The sequence below is a fragment of the Lactuca virosa genome, chromosome 4, assembly GCF_052849685.1.
Source record: "Lactuca virosa cultivar CGN04683 chromosome 4, Lactuca_virosa_CGN04683_v6, whole genome shotgun sequence".
NCBI classification, from domain to species: domain Eukaryota; kingdom Viridiplantae; phylum Streptophyta; class Magnoliopsida; order Asterales; family Asteraceae; genus Lactuca; species Lactuca virosa.
In genome coordinates this window covers 148,055,163-148,060,557 of record NC_136429.1, presented here as the reverse complement: position 1 = coordinate 148,060,557, position 5,395 = coordinate 148,055,163, and the positions used below count along the sequence as shown (strand labels likewise).

Genomic DNA, 5,395 nt, shown 5'->3' with positions numbered 1-5,395 from the left:
ACTACTTACTTTGACCACCCATTGACCCCATCGAGGCAAACCAAAATAATCAGACCATCAGATGCAGAGAGTATGCTATGCTATTGAGCTTTTACCATTTTATTGATTTAACCACTTAACTATTTCTTGTAGTCATTAAACCATTATACTTTTATGACTGTTTACAAAAACCATTTAGTGCAAGAAATCAAAAAGCACAACCAAATTTCACCATAAATGCACAATGCACTTTTACCATTTTATCAATTTAGCCATTAAACTATTTTTTTTATATATAGATTTAGGCTTTTAACCAGTAAACTATTTTTACAAAAATCATAATACATAATAGGTCATTGGCTAAATCGATATATGGTAATGCTACATTGTGCTTTTATGTATTTTGTACTTTTCCCAAACCAAGTAACTTGGAAAATCTTTTCCAAATTTTTTTTTAAAAGAACCCCAAAATGATTCATTTTCACATAAATAGGTACCTAATAAGAGAGATTAGATGTACAAAAGAATATATATATATATATATATATATATATATATATATATATATATATATATGTATATATATATATAATATGTTTTCTTGCCTTGAGCAGTAGCTTTTCCAGCAATAGGTAACAATTGGTGTGTAAGTTGCTTCATTGCTTTACTTCCAGGGGCAACAGAAAGAGCAACCTCCTTCAAAAGGGGATAGACTGCTTCAAATCTCTCAGTTGCCTGTTACAAAATTATACCAAATCCATTTATGTTATTTTTAATTCTACTCATTTATGTAGTAAAATAATCGAAAAATATAAAGATAAAAGGGTTATATTCAAGAAACATAAACATAGCTTATTTGATTTCTTTATTATAGCATCTCACTTTCTTTTCTTCTTACAACTTTGTATGGATTTTTCAAATTATATTCAAGAAACACTTTTCACTGTTATAATTGAATGTATTTTTCAAATTATAATGTGTTCACAAATCACAAGGAAACAATTGAAAGTGTAATGCTATACTTGGATAGATGTAAATCATGTAATAGAAAGAAATGAAAGTACAATGCATTAATAAGAAAAACAACTGAAAATACAATATTGTAACAAAATGAAATGAAAGTAGGATTCTATAAAATGATTAAAAGTACCTTGACACAAGATGTAGGAGAAGGGAAGGTAGCTCCCATGAGAAGCTCAAGAGCTGAAGCTGGGACCACACGCTCCCCCTTTCTCAGAGCTCCATTAACTAAAATTGTACGAGCTTTTCGAGAAGATACAATCCTACAAATAAAATTATTGTTTGTACTTTGTATAAATGATGTTTATAAAATATTTGAGAGAATAAAAGCACACTTATATGTAAATACAATATTATGAATGTTTCTTACCTCTCAACCAACTGCAAAATAAGGTCTCTGGATTGAGGATTTCTACCTGATTTACTATTGACTATTGGCAAGAGCAAATGGGCCCACATGAAAAGCCCCACAACCAGGTCCCCTTGACAAGCGTATACAAAATCCAATCTTATTGAAGTTGATTGTTATCCTCCAGAAGATAGTAAATGTCTTGATTAGTTGATTAGTTACCTGTTTGATAGTCCACAATAGGACTGGAAGCTTATCTTGACCTTGATATTTAGAACCCTCTTTGATTATGGGAAGAAGGCTGATTAAAACATCAGGTTTTCGCCTTAGTACCATTGCTAGAACCACAAATATGGCAACCTGTCATGATAATTGCAGAATGGTTAATGAATATGAAACATCAGTCAATGATTTAAGGAAAAGCTCAGTTGCTATGATATTAAGAAGCCGATTTAACTAAAGACTAGGGAAAAGATTTGATAAAAATAATGTTAAAAGAAAAGAGAGAACTAATACATAGTTTTCAAGTTCCTGAATCTTCTTTTGTAGCTCAGACCTCAATCTATGATTCTCTTCCACCTGTCAATAGAGAAATTATACAGAAAATCAATATTAGATGTATTATAATTAATTAATTAAATCACACACACCAAACTTCAAATGTACCCTTTCTCCCTTGACCAAAACTTATGGCGGTAGTCGCCGACGGTAGGTCCTGAAGAAACAATGTTAGATGAGGTAGAAACCGGTAGTGAGTAATGCCAGTTTAATTTGTCCGAATATTTCTTTCTGGTGCATCAGAGGGTTTCTCTTGAAAAACCCTAAATCCCACCCTCTTTGGTGAGAGACGGAAAAAAAACAAAAAAAACAAACCTGCTATATTTCTTGTGCGAAGTAAGGTTTATGGTCAACAGCAGTGGATGGATGTAAGGGGTTCAAGAGTTGAACAGTAGTACGCATCGAGCTCATATAACCGTTGGATTGAAGGGCCGGCTCCAAGCGTTAATCGAATGGAGACAACGAACACTGTGGTTGGTCCTAGGGTTCTTCAGCTAAAGAAGGAGGAGACCGACTGTGGATTGAAGGTGAGATGAAGAAATGGAGGATTGGAATGATAAGCATAACTCGTAAATATGTTGTGCGAATAAGAAGGATCTAGAGACCAGTTAGAACGACTATCTGAGTGGAGGCAGAGAGATGAGGCGGTGGGATCCAAAAAGCGGAAGGCGAAGGAAGAGTGAAGAAGAAAGAAGTGAGAATAAAAGGCGGTGGAGAAGAATTGATAAAGAGGGTAGAAGAGTTGGGGTTTTTTTTTGTAAGAAGGAAAACTTCAGTGGCAGAAGAAGAAAGGGAAAGAAGTATACTGTTCCCCAACTTTTTAAGCTTTTATGTTATATATAATAATACAACAATACAAGAATAAAAAATCAAGTAGAATCTTTAATCCATTCTATCAATTTTTTATTTTATTTTATTTTTTTTGCTTTAGCGATACATGATACCTACTCGAGAGCCAAAATAAAACCAATATAATTTATAATTTTATCCAACAAAACATCCGTTTAGGTTTATTCGGATCAAACAACCACACATTCCAAAAGCTCTAAATTGTCCATACAACTGAAGAACGACAACATCGAACAACCATTTTTCCACATTGAGTCGTTAGAAATATGCCCGTGAAAGCCACTCATTGGCCATAGAAAGCACATGAATAGTTACACCAACACCCTATAACACCCTATCTGATGCCATAAAGATATGACCAACGGGCAATTTGCAAATAGATGATCCAAAGTCTCTATATCCCCATCACAAGAAGTGCATAAAAGCGAATCAACCTCCACTTCCCACCATTTTTTTCTTCGTTGGTAAACGGTCAAGGTTAATATATGTTGGTGAGTTTAGTTTCATCATATATTTTGTGTAATTGGAACTAATATGTGAGTTAAGGGGTTTATACTTTGTACTATATATTATATGTTTGGTGTGGCGGAGTGTAAGCATATAGAAAATCGAATTATAATCTAGTACAACAAAATGACGAAGGTCAAGGGGGTTGCGCCCCCTTGCAGAGTCCTAGGGGCAGCAATTTGGAACACCCTTCTCAGCTCTCTCTCTCTCTCTCTCTCTCTCTCTTAAAACGAACTCAAAATTTCTCTAGCAATTTGGCTTACGTTTCTGTGCCTAGATTCGTAATTGTTCTTTTGGATTATCCTAGACTGAATTTTTGTAACCCGAGCATAGGGAAAAAATATTAGTTCGGAAAGCGAACCTACGTGATCCATTGGGACACCAGATTTCCACCACAACCTTTCCAAAACCCTAGCAATATACCGCTAAAAAAACTTCAACGGAAATTGACATATTCGCCTCCCGTAACCATGTCACCATGTCAATAATGTGTCTCATTAAAGCAACCAAAAAACCATGAATCATAAAGGTCCCAAACCATTTGTCATCAACATCTGATAGGGTAAATTCATCACCATGAAACAACGATCTTCCTTTCTCCATTACCAGAAACGATTAACGATTCAATGTAACGAGAGATTGAATCTTTCTAGAATGCAATAAACTAACCCTAATCTTTGTTGTTTCCACATGGACGTGTGTGGGCAAAGGTTTCTTTGAATGAAAAGTATGTGGCGAGAGTGTAAATGACAGTCGATGACCTGACTTGGAATTATAGAGGGTTACTGGGAGGCAACCAGACCAACCAGTTAATTAGTCATAATTGCAAAAAATTGGAAACACAATGACTTAATTGTAACAAAAAATAACACGGTGTCAAAATCACAAAAAATTGTAAAGTTAGCGACTTTTGTGCCATTTACCCTAATAAAATCATATTTGTTGAAAACAAAATTTTAATTAAAATGGGTTTTTAAATTTTTTTTATATATTTGTAACACCCGTTTCCCAGGTTTGCCTTGTGGTAAATGTAGAAATTTAAATTTTGGGTCTACGTCGTGCGTAGGTTTATCTACACGACACGTAGGTATACACAACGCGTAGATCCGATTCATTGTGAATCTTTTTTGTCATACAACGAGGGGATATAAGAGATATTATTGTTCAATTGGTTTGATGGTTGAGGTGGAGACCATGTCGCGAGTCAAGTCTTTGACCCATATTAGAGAAGAACGGGTGTCTCCAATGTAGATCGAGAATATCATTACAGAGTTTGGACTAGAGGTCCGGTACAGGATGAGGGAGATGGTGCATGACCAGGCACCATTGGAAGCTAAGGGGTTCAAGACTATTGATACTTATCAAGATATCAGGGAAGTCGCAATTATTACAGTAAGTACGGGAAGACGTGCAGCGGAGTTTGTCGTGCATGTGTGTCAGAGTGTTTCTATTGTGGTTAGGCAGATAATTACATTCAGGACTATAATTAAGGAAGAAGAGAGTATATATTTTTTCCGCAATCTGCTGGAAGCGTGTCAAGGATGATTGTGTCTAAAGAACCAGAGGGATGGTGTGGGATCCATTATCTGTCGTTGTGGCCAGTGTGTTTCCATTATGTTATGGTGGTCCATTATGATTCTGGTGATGCTCGTGTTGGGTGGTATGATTTGACCGACTCTGATCCTATCTCCGTCTATCGACTTGTGATCAAGTTATGCAACATGATCTCCTATTGTTAACTTGGATTTTATGTTGTTTTGAAATCATCAAAGTCATTGGTAAAGCATTCATGAGTTATTTATTTGAAGGGTTATGGTCTTTATTTTGGGATCAAATTTTGAGAATTAAGTATGGTATGTTTGGGTTGGGCAGGTTCGGGGCTCTAATGGTTATGGGCGACATAAGGTGGTAGTTTGGACCCTAAGTGGGGGAGAACTGAGTATTTGGATTAGGGGGTTTAAAGGACAGTTCGACTTTCAGTTTCAGTGACATTGGTCAGAAGAATCGCCAGAGTGCTCGGGGTTACAAATTTTCTTGTTATATTCCTCAAGGATTTGTCGAATTTCCCTCCAAGCGTCATATAGAATTCAGGAGTCGCTCAGATCGCGGGGTACAACTCGAGTAACCGAATGA

At 35.8% G+C, this 5,395-nt stretch overlaps 1 long non-coding RNA gene across 2 annotated transcripts; it reads right to left on the bottom strand.

Annotated features, from left to right (window-relative positions):
• Positions 1–1,151: 1,151 nt before the first annotated feature.
• LOC145168746 (uncharacterized) lies at positions 1,152–2,066 on the bottom strand. Of its 2 annotated transcripts, XR_013742057.1 has the most exons (5): positions 2,015–2,066; positions 1,865–1,927; positions 1,571–1,708; positions 1,370–1,481; positions 1,152–1,262 (listed from the first exon to the last, which is right to left on the bottom strand). It is a non-coding gene; the product is annotated as an uncharacterized LOC145168746 (long non-coding RNA). The 2 variants fall into 2 exon arrangements; XR_013742055.1 differs by having other exon boundaries at positions 1,370–1,708.
• Positions 2,067–5,395: the final 3,329 nt, after the last annotated feature.